The sequence below is a fragment of the Vidua macroura genome, chromosome 4 (genome assembly GCF_024509145.1).
Source record: "Vidua macroura isolate BioBank_ID:100142 chromosome 4, ASM2450914v1, whole genome shotgun sequence".
Lineage (NCBI taxonomy): Eukaryota > Metazoa > Chordata > Aves > Passeriformes > Viduidae > Vidua > Vidua macroura.
In genome coordinates, this window is record NC_071574.1 from 39,124,619 (window position 1) to 39,141,511 (window position 16,893).

General features: G+C 35.7%; 1 long non-coding RNA gene across 2 annotated transcripts; it reads left to right on the forward strand.

Moving 5' to 3' along the window:
* Positions 1-681: 681 nt before the first annotated feature.
* LOC128805874 (uncharacterized) lies at positions 682-15,008 on the forward strand. Of its 2 annotated transcripts, none has more exons than XR_008436613.1 (3): positions 682-757; positions 6,014-6,160; positions 14,893-15,008. It is a non-coding gene; the product is annotated as an uncharacterized LOC128805874 (long non-coding RNA). The 2 variants fall into 2 exon arrangements; XR_008436614.1 differs by lacking the exon at positions 682-757 and adding an exon at positions 808-869.
* Positions 15,009-16,893: the final 1,885 nt, after the last annotated feature.

The following is a 16,893-nucleotide window of genomic DNA, read 5'->3' on the forward strand; positions in this document are numbered from 1 at the left end:
ATGTCTGTAAAAGTCTTGCTGATAAAGCATGCCAGACTTCTCCTATGCTTCTAGAAACTTCCTTCACCAAAAACTTTTAAGGAACTTAGGCAATGATTTCAGGAGTTTCCCCACTAGGTTAATCATTATTTAAACTGACCAGTCAAATAGTTTTAAAAATTAACCAGGTGATAGGAATATAGGTTTCTGGAAAGGAAGGAGATCACAGTGAGGTTTTGCAAGGGGGCAGTATTGGAACCTGCACTCTTCAAAACAGTCACAGTGACCTGGGAAAGGAAGATGAGCAATGGGATGGGAATATTTGCTGATGATACAAAATTATGCACAGCAGTGACAGTGAGAGAATGCGGCGTTGCATTCTTCTCCCTGGTCCCGGGCAGCTCTGGGGAGCCCGGCTAGGATCTTCCTCTTGGCTGGACTGGGGTTGCCGTGTTCCCGGGCACTCTGGCACTTAGTGCACTGGCGTGGGCTGGCCGCGCTCTGTAACCGGCACTGGGAGGAGATGAAGGGGCGAAGGAATGGCACACCTTGCCTTGTGGTTGGCTAGAGAAGGTTTATTCTCGCGTTGCCACACGGTGGCCGTGGTAGAGGGCGGCATCTGTCCCCCAGCACCCGCATGGACAATATGGCGATGAGAAAAAGGAACCATGGGATTTTATAGGGGGTGGGCAGACACGGGTGGAAGCCCCCTCGCCCAATGGGGACAGGCAACGGGGGAGTGACGTGGACCACAGCAACCAATGGGAACACGACAGGGGTGTGTACAGGGTTCCGGGATGAATGGGAATGCAGGGATGGGGTAACAGACACAGAACTCTCAGGAATGAACAGGGGGGTGGTTACAAGACTGACATGGGAAGGCTCCAATGGTAAGTGACCCGGAGCAAACCATCGCGGGGGCGGCGGGGGGGGGGAACGGGGGTATATAGAACTGGCTAACTAACATTTATCAGAACCCCTAACTAAACCAACCCGGGATGCAACAAGAGAACACAACAATTAAGAACACTATGAAGATGAGTGACTGGTTAAAAAAATGGCATATAAAAATCCATTGCAGGTAAATACAAAGTGATGTTCTAAGAAAAAAAACACCTTAATTTCACAAAAGCAATGATGAACTTTCTGGTGACTGTTACCACTCAAGATCGACATTTTGTGGTACTATTAGAAAGTCTCATGGTAACATCAGTTCTATACCTAATAGGAGTTAAAATGCATATCAAATTAGTTATTGAAAAAGAAATAAAAATAAATTAAGGTCCTTATTGTCCTCTTGCCCATACGATGAATATTGCAGTTCATAATGGTGACCACTTCTCAGGTTATCATAATCAAGCATCATGAAACACAGCTTATGAAAAATCATATATGTGGAGCAAAAATGCTGAGATTCACTTCACCAATGTCACAAGCAATGTGTCTTCTGCCTTATTACATTGATCAAATTCCTCTCAACTCTTCTAATACTGTAAAGTATAATACAGTATACACTGTGACTTATTTCTACATGGCAGTATGCTAACGGTTGATATATTAATTCAATTTCTTCCTTGCAGTTATGAAGAGCTTTGCCATAGCTCCTGAGTTAAAGAATTTGATTCTGCATTTAAATCAGATATTGAACATATTTGCTTTCTTTGACCAAGACTCCATATTCTTCATAAAATTGCAACATTCATTTTTTGGGCAAAGAGCTGCTATCATTAATTAACTTATATTAATTATACACCGGCTCCTTTAGGAAATTTATCATCTGTGTTCATCCTTTCTGTGTCACTATAGATAAGACTAAAGCAAAAGTGTCTTTCTCTGTGTCTATAGAGTTGAAATGAATTGAAACCTCATCTAAATTCTGCCTACATGGTAATCAAATTAGCTTATTAAATATTGTGTTTGCAGTAACTGTACAGACAACAGATACTCGGAACAACATCTCAGCAAACAGTTGAACAGAGCTCTCAGAGCCAGAAGCAGGGTGAAAATCACCTGAGAGCTTCACAGGAAGCCAACCGGCCCCAAGTTGATGGGTTAAGCACACACCCTGTGTGGGCTCCATGTGGCTCCAATGCCCCACATCCCTCCCTGGTTACAGCCCTGCAGGGACGGATGTGTGGCTTTCCTGGCTTTCCTGCTCTGTTTCAGCAGCACCGTTCATGGGTTAGACCACCCTACTTGCTTTTCACTGGCCAGATGCATCTGTAAATCTGCTCTTCAAGCAAACAGTAATAACAATAATAAAAAAAACTTATTTCTAATAACTTGCATTTTCACCCAGCTAGGGATAGCATATACTAGCATGCACTCTGAACTACTTTTTAATTCTGTAGGGAGAGAATAAGAGTCCTAAAGCAGGAAATGTATCAATAATATAAAGAAGCAAAACTTTATAGGAATTTTGCAATTATTTCCATTGTAAGGATTCAAGGCTTCCAAATTAAACTTAATTTACCCTTACAAGAATTCTAATAATTCTAAAATCAGAAGTGTGTGATTAAAGTCACCACACAGTCTTAATTTGGTCTAAAAGTAATACCTAGTGAGAAAAAAAATTATCTATATAATAAAAAAATATGCCTTTAAAACCCAGCTAAATCTAATCCAGCATTTCAAACTTTAAAATGTATTTTTCATAACCATATAGTTATTGCCTTGTGTCACTATAAAGCTGAGATAAGGTTATTGCATGTAGCATCTTAATATATATTTTATCTGGAAGATATATGCATAATTCATATTTATTAAAATAGTTTATTAATATGACCAAGGTGAGTCAGTTGACCCTGAAAATCACCATTTTAGGCTTTCTAACTGAAGTTAATAGAACAGTTCATCTAGTGCCCTTAATGCAGGCAGTGTTACATAGATCAGAGTTAGTACATCAAGTATGCACTGGGATTTTCTCTCTTTCTCTCTCTTCCTCTTACAGTCTGTCTCTCTCTAGAATTGCAGACCTGGTGCAGATAGTAAGGCTGAGAAAGGAAAATGAAGCCTTCCATGGCAAGGCATAACTTACTGTTGAGAAATATAATTGGCTTCTGAAATTTTCAATATTTATATTTATATTTTTTTGGAAATAACTTTGGAAAACTGCCTGATTTTTCACTGAAGTTCAGAGTTTGCCATTGAAAGTCTATTGATATGGATAAGCCACATTTTACAGTATATTAAAATAACAAGATTACATATTACTGAGTGAGATCTGTGACCAGATTCTTTGTCCACTGTTAAAAGAAAACCTATGGAGCAAAAAATTAAGCCAGGAAGTCACAAAATAGATACTCCTTTAATGGATATTCGGTGTTCCTCTCATATGAACCAGTACAGCTTATTCAGTATGAGATCACATTTTGAGACAGATGAAACTCTGAAAAACCTGTCATCATCCACCTTAGGCCTACTCACAGAGAAGATTCTCCTTTCCATTAAAACTTCTTGTTTCTTACTTGCTCGTTTTTTGTTTCTGAACTTTGGAGGGCATCCTAGAGTTCAGAGTTGATATTAATCTAATCTTGGCATTATTATGAGGATAGAATATTTGACTGCTCTCATTCATAATTAATGACAAAGGTGTCCAAGAGGGCACTATGCTTAATTAATGATTCCTGTACTTTGAAGGCAAAGAAACTACCTTAGAAAGGAAATAAGGCATCAAAACTTCTAAAACCTGCTGTTGATAAGCCAGGGAGATTAACTAGAAAATTGTTAAACCCTGGATGCACAGCCAAGAGGGGAATGCTATGGCTAGGATCTGGCTTGTAGCATCCACTGACTGGCCAGATCTGATACTGGCAATACCCCTGACTCCATGCTGTAGATGGCTTTGTGAGGCTGCTCAGCTACCCTTTTCCCACTCTAATCCAGACTTGCAGTCTCTGGAATCCCAATAATAAATACTATTGGAAGAGTGGAAAACTTAACTGATATTATGAAAAATAAGAAGGATGTTGACATGTTGGAGTCCAGAGGAGGGACATGAAGATGAGGACTGGAATGCATCTCCAATGCAAACAGGCTGAAAGAGTTGAGCCTGTTAACCTTGGAGAAGAGAAAGCACCGCAGAGACCTTATAGGAGGCCTCCAGTAGCTGAAGGGGACCAACGAAAGAGCTGGAGTGGGACTTTAGACAAGGGTGGGCAGGGATACAACAAGGGGGAATGGCTTTAAAATGGAAGAGAGTAGGTTTAGAATAGATATTAGACAGAAATTCTTTACTGTAGGCCTGTGAAACACTGGAACATATTGCCTGGAGGACTTGTGGATGCCCTGGTCTTGGAAGTGTTCAAGGCCAGGTTGGATGAGGCTTTGAGCAAGCTGATCTAGTGGATGGCATTCCTAGGAATGTCTGATCTAGTTGGAAATAGCTGATATTTAAGGTCTCTTCTAACCTATAACCCACTCTATGGTTCTATGATTCCATAAAAATGAGCAACAAGACCTCAATGTTTTCCCAACTGGTGAAGGATGCACCTGCTCATAAAAGATGAAAGTCCAGAAAAGATAATGGAGAAGGTGGTTAGGATTAGTTACCAGTAGCTGTATAAAGTAAAGAGAAGACATATTTGATCCACCCTAATAGCTTTTGCTTTCTCAGCTACTTTGGTTATTTTCCAGCTACTTTACGATGCAGTGAGGCCAATAAAGCCCTAGCAGAGTTGTACATATACCAAGTCTTGACACTTTAGCATATATTGCTCATTGAAATAAGAGATACTGGCAAAAGCACTTTTTTGCAAATATAGTAAAAATCTGTAAGAGAGTTTTAGTGGTAGATGTCTGGCAGTAAAATTAAATCAACCAAACACTTTAATGTCGACAAGTTTAGGTGCACAGGATCCACCAGAAAAAATATGTAGACAAGAAGTTAGTGTTTGGGGAAGATGTAAGAGAGTTAGGAAAGTAGTATAGATTGTTGCAAATGGTCTTTATTGTGGGTTTGTAGTTTTGGCTTTTTTTTTTTTTTTTTTTTTTTTTTACAGTAGCTTTTTCTTCTATTTAGAATGGTTTGTAGCACTGGAACTGATAGAAAAACTATGTGTCCAAAAACTACAACATAAAAAAGTGTCTACCATACGTGAAGTGATAAAGTAAACTTCACTTTAGAAGCTAAAAGACCTAGGGAATTATCTTTTCAGCAGAACAGGAAACTTTGCTTTTGTGCTGTGAATACAATAAAGGTTGAGAGCAAGAGGTTGGGGGGTTATATTGAGAGCAAGAGGTTGGGAGATTATAGGTATAGCAGTCTTTTCTTTATGTCTGTTCTTTATAAATCTACCTTCTGAGTTGACATTGTGCAGCCCATTCAAAATTCTTACCTGAGAAAGACGCTACTATTTAATGCTAAGCAGTCAATGACATTTGTGTCAAAATCAGCATTTTCACTTAAAAAATCTTGAAAAGAAAACAAATGTAAATAGGGTGACCTTTAGTAATAAAATAAGCTCCTCCCTAATTTCTCCCGTGAATTAAATGTGTCCTAATTTTTTAATGTGAAGTAATTTTGTCTGGGACCTGCTCAACATGAATCTCATGAATTTGCATGAGCAGCCATCATGATCATAAACGAGAAACAGGGAAAAGAGGCTGGGGGGCTGTCAGAAAGGCAGCCATATGGCTCTGGAAAAAACTGAGTGATGAAAGAAGGTTGTGAAACAAGTCTGAGATGGTATGTGAAGAGTATATGCATCCTGTACACTTCAGCTGTTCCAGGTCTAAAGAGTGATGTAAGGCATGTAATGGGTCAGTGTTGCATCATTGTGTAAGGTGGGTATTAGCTGATGCAACTTGGTAACTCTTGACCTTTCTGCCCCACAGATGCCTTTTCAGTCCTTCTGTCCATGAGAGACATGGCTGTTGCTCACTGTTCTCAGTAATAAGGATAGGGCAGGCAATCAGGATTTGCAGGTTGAAAACTCATTTGTTTTCCTCTCAAAAGATACTTTTATCTCTCCCAATCCAGAAAACCTGTACACAGCATTCATTTATAGTGGTTTTGTCTTTCATATCTCTCCAGGAACAGCAAACAAGATAACAAGAGATCATCAGACCACTTGCTGCCTGGAAAAAATGAATCTTTGTAGAAGAAACCTAGCAAAAATTCTCTTTATAGAGCCATCCCATACAAAACATGTCATATGAATTGAACAAGAGTTCCCTGCAGGTAAGATAGCTCTGGATAATTGAGATCTGACACATACTGCATATCTCTAAAAATAATTTAATCACTGTCTGATCAAAGTTTCATAAATCAGATAGTGCTTAAGGCTTATGACAGTTAATTATAATTTTGATTATACCTCCATGCTTTAGGCTTCTTTATATGTCAGAAGGATTGCTTCTCTTATTAGAAAGAAGTATACTGTAGTTTACTTTTATTTTGCTTTGATGAATTGCCCCTAGAGGACAGGTACCTGGTGCCTACTCATTTGGGGGCATATGTTCAGTAATGACATGCTGTGAGTAATTTTTTTTTTTTTTTTATTTTAGCTTTGCCACATCATTTATAGACTGATTATATGTGCTTAGTCAAAATATACACAAATAAGACAGCTGTGCTCTACTTTTGTTTTACCAAACCTAGCAAGTATTTTATTTGCAATAAAGAAACTGAAGGGCCATCAAAGTTGTATACAGCCATCTGCTTCTGGAATTAGTTTCATATAAGGGATTTAAGTCTTGGTGATGCTCTTCTGTGCAGGAAATTGAAAATTTTCTCTGCCTTTTTTTAAGTATGCAGTTGAGTATTAAATGTATTGTTAACAAGACATAGCTTACTCCCTTTTGTCCTCATCTCAATTTGTGACACTGCTCTTCTGTATGACAAAGTCATAGTAACAAGTTGAAAGTTTTGCATGAGAGATAAGTTGTTCCTCTAGTGCTTAGAAAAGTGCTGACTTCCTGGTTACATAATAAGCTCACTGCTGAATATGATATGTAACATGTCATAACAATAACACAAAACATAATGTTGTTAGAGGCTGGTAGATGAGAGATCAGGTGTTTGTAAAAGCCAATGGACCCAACTGTGGTTTCTGCTATATCGAAATATTAGTGCTAGGATACCAGCTCCAACTTGTTAGACTAGCAGGAAAACCCATTAAAGCCCCATATATTAAAACATTTAGAACAGTCTTATGGGGGATAGTAAAATGGGAGTTACCACAGGGCTGTTGATTTTATTGTGAAAAACATGGTATTAGGTGAAGGCTCACTACAGAGACTTAGATTCTTAAAGAGGCAGTTAGGTTACTAACTCCAAATTAAGGATCACTGGCATGCAAAAAAAACCCTTTTCAGCTGCTGAATTTCCTTTGTGATGTCTAAAGTCCCTCAAGACCGAATTTTCTGCCAGGACATGTATAAAGCTGCCTAAATCTTTAATTACCTGGCTTTTGCTGTATTCTTAGTCTGCAGGGGATGCAAAAATAAGGCATTTTCTCATTTTATCTCTTTTGGACTGCTTGAGTCAGGAGTGTGATAAGAGTACACTGTGTGTGCACTTGTGATTTCATGTCTTAGAAGTCAATGACTAAGAAATAGGAAAAAAGTTGGGAAATTCTGTGAGGGAAAAGGAAGAATTGGATGAGGACAGATATGCTTCTCTTCAAAGGCCACAATTAGTTGAATTGTCTGGACCACAGGAGAGCCAAATCCCTGCTTTGAAGAAAAGGTTTGAGCTTTATTGTACCACCTTCTAGAATACTCTATAAATAGTCAAATGGGTATCCTGTCAAAAACCTCTCTTTCAACATCTTTATCAATGTTGCTTTATATTGTATAAAATGCATACAAAAATTTTGGCAAGACTTTGAAAAACTCTTATAATTCATTAGCCAGAGAAGTGAGACAATGCTGCAAAACAAGCTAATTAGTTGCTAGTTGAGATATTGAACGAGTTATTGTAAATTCAATTTCTTTTTCCAGTGACTGCAGAAAATAAGCAGAAACACCTTCAACAGTAAAGACTTAATAGGACACTGCTATTTTGGGATGACACACCCAGGATGATCACGCCTTTGGAAGGGGAAAGAATAGACTTTGTCCTGCCTCTGTGAATGATCCTCCTTTCCAAAATAGATGGGAGTATTTCACATAATTTAGCAAATATTCTTGTTGGTCAAGACATTTTCATTTTTTAGTATGGTTGCAACCCTTTTTGACATCTCAGGTCTGGGATTGGTCTGGGTGTTTCAATCCAATTGGATAGAAACATCTGTTTGTCTCTCCAGCTACTACTCTACTTTAGCTCATTGGAACCCACTTGTGAATCTCACTGTTGCAGTGTTTGTAAAACTCCCAATTATTGGCTTAGATGACTTTTATTTTAATGAAATGACAGTTTATGCTGTATAGCAGGTTTCTTTGCCAGTAAATCCAATTACAATAAGACTAATTGTCCCTGGGGCTTGGCCCATATCCTGCACTCTGGACTGACAACTTTCCTACCATCTGTAGCTATATGTTCTCTGAAAGTATCTTTTTTCTGCACTGCCATAAAACTCAGTTTCCCTTCTCAGTTCTCTGCTGACAGTCCTCTTATAATTAGCCACAATGTCTTTGTAATTTTTTCCACAAGCCTATGCAGGTCTTTTATCCATCAATTTATGTCTGTGTACATCTTCTTGCTATGTGTCTAATGAGTGTTCACAGTAGTACTAAATTCCTCATTTAGTTTTGGAACCAGGTCCAAGATTTATCTCATATACTTTTCTGCAATTATGCACTTCTGTTCCAGAGTACCCTTATTAGCTATCAGGCCTTTTCATTAGACAACACTGGTTCCTGGCCTGCTTTCTCTGTTACTTACCGTAAACAATGCAATTGGATGGGACAGTGGGAAACTGGGTTCAAACATACTTTGATTGACTGAAATGTATTTTCCTAGCTCGTCTGTGCTTCCAACAGACTCTATAATGCCTCAAGCAGCCTTTCTATAGTCTTTACTTTTTATGGTAATCTGGAAGCCTTTTACTTCTCAAGAAGGAAAAAGCTTTCAGTTCCGAAATTGATGCTCTATTACACCTTTTTGTACTTCTTCTACATTAAGTTTCTCTGACCATGACAAGATAAGCACATGGCTCAACCTGAATTCTACTCTTCTCTGTTTCAAAAATGGATAAAAAATTGATTATTTAATTAACATACATTTAATTTTGGCATCATAATTTCTGTCCATCTATGAAAAAAAAGTGGCATAATCTACCCACTTAGGAGTCATTAGAGTAGCTTTCCTTTGGATGCCTCAAAACATCTGAGAAGAAAGAAAGAACTAGAATGACAGGAAACATCTTGTGAAATTCATATCTTTATCTTCCTTTATCTAGCATTTTACTGTTATCCTTAAAGCAAAACTGTATCTTAACTCTTACATATAAATACCACAAACACTCCATAAATCTCCATAATTTCAGCTACTCTTAAAATTCAACCATGACATAGTAATATATAGCTTCATATAATCTAGCCAACATACATGAAAGCTTTTCCACATTCTTCATTACATCTTTGTCACCATAAAATTGTTCTTCACTGTTTCCCACTCTATGACAACTTTCAACCATTCTCATAATTTTTAGCACTGAATAAACACCATTATGTTAAAAAAACTGACTGATGAATATCAGAAATTTCTGTCACATCATATGTAAAGAGTTTATGAGTTTTAAGCCTTCAGCTTTCATCGTGTACTTTTTTTGTGTCCCTTCTAATGTGCATTCCTTCTTTCTTGTTCACTTCCTGAAGCAGATAAAAGCTCTGCTTTTACTTTAGTACTACATATTAAAAAAAAAAAAAGATTAGTCATCATATTTCCAGTCTTCTTTATCAAATGAGCAGAAAAATATCCAAAGATAATTTCCAAATATTGCTGATTCTCTGTCTTTAGCTTTGCTGATTATCTCAGTAGTTCAGTATCCTAACTATCACAGTAGGAAGTTTCAAGTCCTTTCTCGTTCAGATATATTATTACTGACTTGCCACTTTCTCCTTAATTCTCTGGTTTTTTACTTTAGCCACTGGATCTTCCTGCTGATGTCTTTTTGATGGCTGATTTATTTATTTCCCACAACATCCTCTAATACTGCTTTATAGTCATGACTACACCCTAGGGTGAATCTTGCTAAATTATTACTTCTTAGCAGTCATCCTTTCAGGTAATATATTAACAATTTAACAGCCTAAGTACTTCACAACACAGAAAATATCCTGCTGTTATTTTGCTTAACCTAGAAATATTTAAAAAAATAAATTTTAAATATCTCTCTAACAGATTTCCTGCTATAGAAGCTTTTCATATTGTGCATCTTCAAAACAGCACCAAATAATTCTGAATGTGCTTGCTTTAGCACCATTATTTTTTTTTTCTTAAGTTATAAAAACATTCCTCTTGCCTTTTTTTCTTCTGTGAGTCATCATAGTCTATGTCTGACACTTCCTATGATAGGACTCATTGTAAAAGGATGAAGTTGTAACAACATAGAGCAGCTGTGGGTGCATTTGTTGAAAAAGGTGACTTGCAGCCAGATATTTATAGAAATAAGACAGTGTTGCAATGTTTTTTTATCTCAATATATGTGAAATCAATTGATACAGTCAAGAATGAGATAGCAAGATCAGATATTTTCAGAGATAGATTTTAAAACATTTATTGTTTGACCACAGTAGATTAAAATTGACAGTTTATAAACATTAGAAAATGCAACAGAAAAAAAGGAAGGTCCACTCCATTTTCCTAAGGTTGTGAGAATAATGTTTATTTCAAAACTAAAAATATTATTTTGATGTTTGTATTCTGTGAAAAGTTGTTGGAAAGTGAGTTTTTAAAATCTATGTCACAATCCTCTTTTTGACATGTATATTTTAAGAAGAAAGAGTTTTATTTCTGGGATACATTGTGGTTCAGAATGGTCTGTGATTGTGTTAAGGAAAAGAGGAATAGATTTTTTAAATGCAATAATCTTTACTGTTAGAATCCTCTTATAAGATGTTATCTTCCTTATGCAGTCTTTCAGGTATCAAAATATTGAAGCCATTCTTCCTCCTGCACTTGTTGAACACTAGCTATAATCCACATCCAGAAGTATATCCAAATCATAACCTTAGTTGAACAGTAATGAATTTTTATTTGAATTATTGTACTGTTGGTGAGTGAGTCTCTAAATGAGCCTTAGCACCAGGTTAATAGTTAATTAGGTGAATTGATTGTTCCACAAAAGAAAGAGCATTTTCTTGAAGGAAAATTATGATAAACGAATAGGTAAATGTAGACAATTTGAACAAATTGTAATTATCTACTGCTACGTACCTCTGTGTATAAGGGAATGATTATTTTTAATGACTTTTCTACTTTTCAGTGATTATTTAGATATTATTTAGTCCTATTTCCTCATAGCATACTGCAAATTATATCCTTCCACAATGATGGCATTATAATTAAGAAAAGAAGTCACATTCATATTATCCTTTGCATATTTTGACAAAGCACAATTAAAAAACTTTCTGTGGGGAGCAATAAAATAAAGGAAAGAAAATGTCCTAGCAAATATTTCCCTTTTGGTATCCCCTGTTAATATTTTTATGAGTCTCTTAAGCTTATCTAAGAGATTTTTAATGCAGCAGGGTATGTTATTAGGTTTGTATTTTTTTCCACGCTATCATACATTTCAGTCTTTATCACAGTGGGAACAATAAAGTAACAGACCGCAATGCATTAGCATCATAAAGAAAATGTAATAAATGGCTTTATAACTGTAGTAAAAGTTGTATGAGCACCGGCAGCTGTAACAGAGATGTTGCTACACCAGCATTTTATGACCTAATAGCACTCAGTGGGCTGATAATATTATGTGTGTGTGTGTGTGTGTGTGTGTGTGTAATGCCAGCAGTTTCCCAGACCTAGATTTCAATTCAGATAAATAATTGAAAGCACTTTTAGACTTTTCCATAAAATGTTTAATAAGACATCAAATCCTCCCTCCCTGTAGTGGAAAATTAAATAGTTTTTACAGGGATGTTTTATGATGAAACTCTATTATTAGGAAGACATGGTATTTGTTTTATTATTCTTTTTTAATTCTGGTTGTTAGAACTAAAATATGTTTGAAGGAGCTCTTGTTTGCTTTGTTTCATATTACTGGTAGTAGAGAATGGTACTTGTTTTTACACTTGTTTACCATTTCCTGATATTTGGAGACAAGGACCATGATAATAATATTTACTGAATTACTTTCAATATGATAATAATCATGACAATGTGTCTGCATTTCTAGAATGAGAAAAAAAACCCAGAAGAAAAAAACCCAGAGAAAAAAACTGCAGAAGAGTCAGTTTTAGAAAATGGGACTGATAATCATATGGTACAAACATGGAATTCATCTGGGGTTCTCTAACAAAAAAAGTAATAATTACTTCTGTATCTCCTCAGTAGAGATTAAAAGCAAAATGTACTCTGCACGAGTGAATGAAAAGATCATCCAATGTACTACCTGCAAGATCACGTTACCACTTAAAGCACACAAAACAATATTCTGTGAGGTTTTGTTTTTTGTTGTTTGTTTGTTTTAAGAGGATTTTGGAATTGCTTAATTTTCTGTTTCATATGGGAATTGCTTGTTTTATAAAAGGTGAAAGAAAGTGTGTGAGGTATGTATATTAAATCAACTACTGTCTTGAATATTTTTGTTTGGCACAACAACCTGCTTTTGCTGTCTCACTGTTCTGAATACTTATGTAACAGATAATACAAGACTACTTGTTTGCCAAAGTTCTCCTTCTTGGGCTTTCTTGCTTCATTTACATGATCTTAAATCATCTTTCAAAATGATGAAACTGGAGAAATGTGGAAACTGTGGATATTCTGAGGTCTCACTTATTTCTCACTTGGAAACTTTCTTTATCCTTTGTATTTTGCAAAAGTTAAAAGCGGGTGGTGAAACATAAATCCTCCAAATATTATTGCTTTTCTTTGTGTTTCATCTTCCCCAAAAGAAAAAAAAATCTTATGGTTTATAACAATGAACTTTATCAGCATAAAAATTAAATCGCTTTAAAAAAAAATTATATTTGGACTCTGGGGAGGCTGAAAATACTCAGATAGAGGATAATGTCTCATGAAGCAGAGAGTAGAGAGAAAGAAGGACAAGAGGACATTTGGAGGTAAAAGAGAAGGGAGTTGAAATGTACACATTGAATTACTTTTGAAAGTATTGCTCTAATGTGTTTCTGAATTTTTATATTATGAATGCTATAATAGATCATCTAGATCCTCTGAAAGGACTTCTTTATTATTTTAAATCTAAATGAATTAATACAGTAATAAAAAAGAATGGAAATATAAGTTTTAAAAATTTATCTCTCTAATGAAAAATACACATAATTATTTTTGGAGGGGTCTAATACAGAGTTTGGTGGGGCAAGGTAATTCCCTTGTCTTAATCAGATATAAGTAGGTAGGAGCTTATATCATCACAGGTAGGTCAGCTGAATTTTTTTTTAATGAGATATTCAACCTTTAAATTGAGACAAAATTTAAGCTACATATTTATCTTTAACTGTTTTCTTTAAACTCATTTGGTGAGAAAAAATGGATGCTCTGGCAACTTGGTATTGTGTTTAATAGCAACATTAGATGAACAGTCAAGCTCTGATTTAGTTGACTTACTTTTAATAGAAAAACATCTTCTGTTGCTGACAGGCTCTATGAACCACACTTGAGAATAAAGAGCCCTATCCCAGTGAAATTTTGTTTCTCTTGCAAGGAGCTTATTTCAGCTACATCTCTGCAACAGTAAAAACTACAACTTTATTAGGATTACCTTAAGAGTCACAGATATCTCTAAACTTAAAGGCCTTCCAGCACTTTGTCCAAGATCACTTGTTACTTACATAAAATGGAAACTAAGACAAATGACCAGCTTGCTCTGACCCTGTCACCCTCTCCTGAGACAGAAGACTCCTATGCAATTGTTGCTTTTTAAAATAATCTATATGCTAATTTATAGGTAAGTACAATAAAAAATATTCACTTTTTCTATCAAAAAGTGGGAGGTCCTGCTACATAACAGAGGTAATATAATGTGTAAAACTGGAACATGCAAAAGATTTCTAACGATAAGGTAACACAAACCTGTAATTTCTTTTGATTGAACTGTAAAAACTGAGCACTAAATATTGATATTTCTCCAGCTAATTAAATTGGATAAACATAGGTTTCACAATTGGAACCAGGTATTTAAATTAAATTTTAGAATATTTCAAATATAATGGTTGAAAGGATTTACAAAGGATGTGGTAAGTGGTCTGTTATCCAGATTAGGGCTCTCAAGTTTTGTAATAAAGACTATATCTTCAAAATAAGTTTAACTTATTTTAATGGCTACATGTGTAAATATTACCAATTCAGTTTACTTACATATCATTAAATAAATATTCTTGTGTCTTCTCAGAGAGCTAAAAGATCTAATCTAGCTAAAGGCATAAACTGAAAAACACAAAATGACCTTAGAAAAACCCCACATAATTAGTAGCTTACTTGCACCTATTTTTTTTTTCCCACTTCCTGGCTTATTTTCAGTCTGACCCTAAGCACAATATTTGAAGGCAATGCTGTCAGGCTTTTTTTTTTTTTTTTTTTTGCTATAAAGTTGTTAAGGTTAAATTTTCTTGGGCTGTGCACAGCATTTCATATTGTTAACCATTGCTAGCTTTATATAGGTAATTTTCTTGTAAGCATAATCTTAAAGAAGCAGAAATGAATGGTCTTATTTGAAATTCCTTTGTAAGCTATCAGACGAGTAATCTTTCTGTCCTTTGGGAGGTTCTGCACCATGAGCATTAAATTGATACTTGCCTTCACCTATTTTCCTTCTGAAACTTGGTTCCTTTCTCCTTTTTCAGAACTTGACTATAAACCAAGGTGTTCCTGCAGCAGCTCATACCTTGGAGATTTGGAGACAGAGAAAGTGATTGGGAAGTCTCAGAAGAGATTCTTTTAAAGCTGGTTGACTCTATGAGAGAGAATAAAGAGATCCTGAGAAGAGAATGAAGTGTCCACAGAAAATATTTTCCATACCCAAAAAAGTACTTAATATACATGTCTCTTTCTCAGCCTTAGTCTCAATTAACAGAGACAAATCAAGCTACAGCTATCAACAAGATATGAAGGAATACATACATTCATTATCTCACTCAGTTATGCTCCAAACCCTAATTTTCATACCAGCTGCAGATTTTGATTTACAAAGACCTTTATGGTTACTATCTTGGTTTCCTTAGAAACCACCTTAGACTCACACTCCATGTTTTATGAGAAAAAGGCCAAATCACCTGAGGTTTTTTTGGAGCCTGGATATTTTCTCTGAAGGTACTGATGGCAGAGCTGTTATGACAGACAGCCCTTACAGCAGGTAATTTTTTTTTTCTAGATGGATTCATTTTAATGATGGTTCAAGTATGCTTTGCCATAAATCTATGTCTATAATTGGGTTTTACCTAATCAGGCTGTTCATAGAACTGATGAAGTTCAGTTTGTTTGACAATGGCTGGTACATTGTATATATTTATATTGGTCCATTTGCCCCAGCGTAACTAATGAATTTAGCAATGAAGATATTTTCATTTATATCTTGATGAGTCTTTGTATTTTATTTCGGTGTTGTTGATTCATTTCATTAAAAAAAAAGGGATGTTTGATATGTCAGGGTTCAAGTGTCAAGGCCTACAATATTTGGCATATTTGTAAATAATCTGGAAAAAAAGAAAAGTGACCAACTGTGCCAATGCTAATAAACTGCAACATAAGACTCTGTGGAACTACTGGTGTATTCATGATACCGAGACATTAAAATGACAGACAACATTCAGTGTCCAGAGACAAAAATGAAATCTGTGGAAATACTGTTTTAGGGAAGGGCTATGAGCTTAGAAAAGATATTTTTTTGGTTTCATTTTTCTATTCTATAGCAAGATCAATTTGTTGCTGGGTGATATTTAACAAAGCAAAAGGTAGCATTTACAAGGAGTGGGATAGAAAATGTTATTATGGTCAAAATACTGTGCATCACTTTGCAATTACTGCCCATCTTGGACCTATAAGCATACTGTTCCTGGAATGATAGAGCTGGAAAAGATATGGAGGGAGATGATGGAGGTGAATGAAAGATGCAGAGAGATTACATACTGCAGAGAAATATTCAGGGATCTTCAGTCTGGATAATAAGTTACTAAATTAGATATGATAGAAATCTATACATCATGAGCAATATAGATATTAGAAACTATTGTAGTTCTTTTTTAATTTGAGAAAGAGGGGTATAAATTGAAATTATCAGACAGCAGAATCAAAGCAACATAAGGAAGTACTCCACACGGTGCACAAATAAGCTGCAGTGATAGCCAGCTGCAAAGTGTTGCAACTCTGACATGAGACACTGCGGATGCCAAATAAATGCATGTTCAAAACTCCAGTAAGGCCAAGTTATTTAACGAAAATCATTTAAGACTCTAAAAACGCAAGACAGCCACATTCACCGCAGGAAATACAAATTGCTCAAAGCTGGGAGGACATAGTTGGAAGTATCTCTGGTTGTGTTCCTTGTTTGTATATTTTATTTAGGTGTCTGTAGGATGTAGAATCTCCTGGACCTTTCATCTAAACACAATGTCCAATCTGATAGTCATATGCTCATATTAATATTACCCTCTGTTGTGTGTGACTTCAAGGCTATTTATTGTTCTTTCCCTCTTTAAAAAGCAAACAATCTGTGTGAAATTCCATAACACATTTTTAAAGAACATGGGGTAGCTTCAATGTATTTTGTGTGTTTTTCTTTCTTATAATAAAGATTTTTGTTTTTTTTTAAATTACATTTCTCTCTATGATTATTATTCAGACAGATG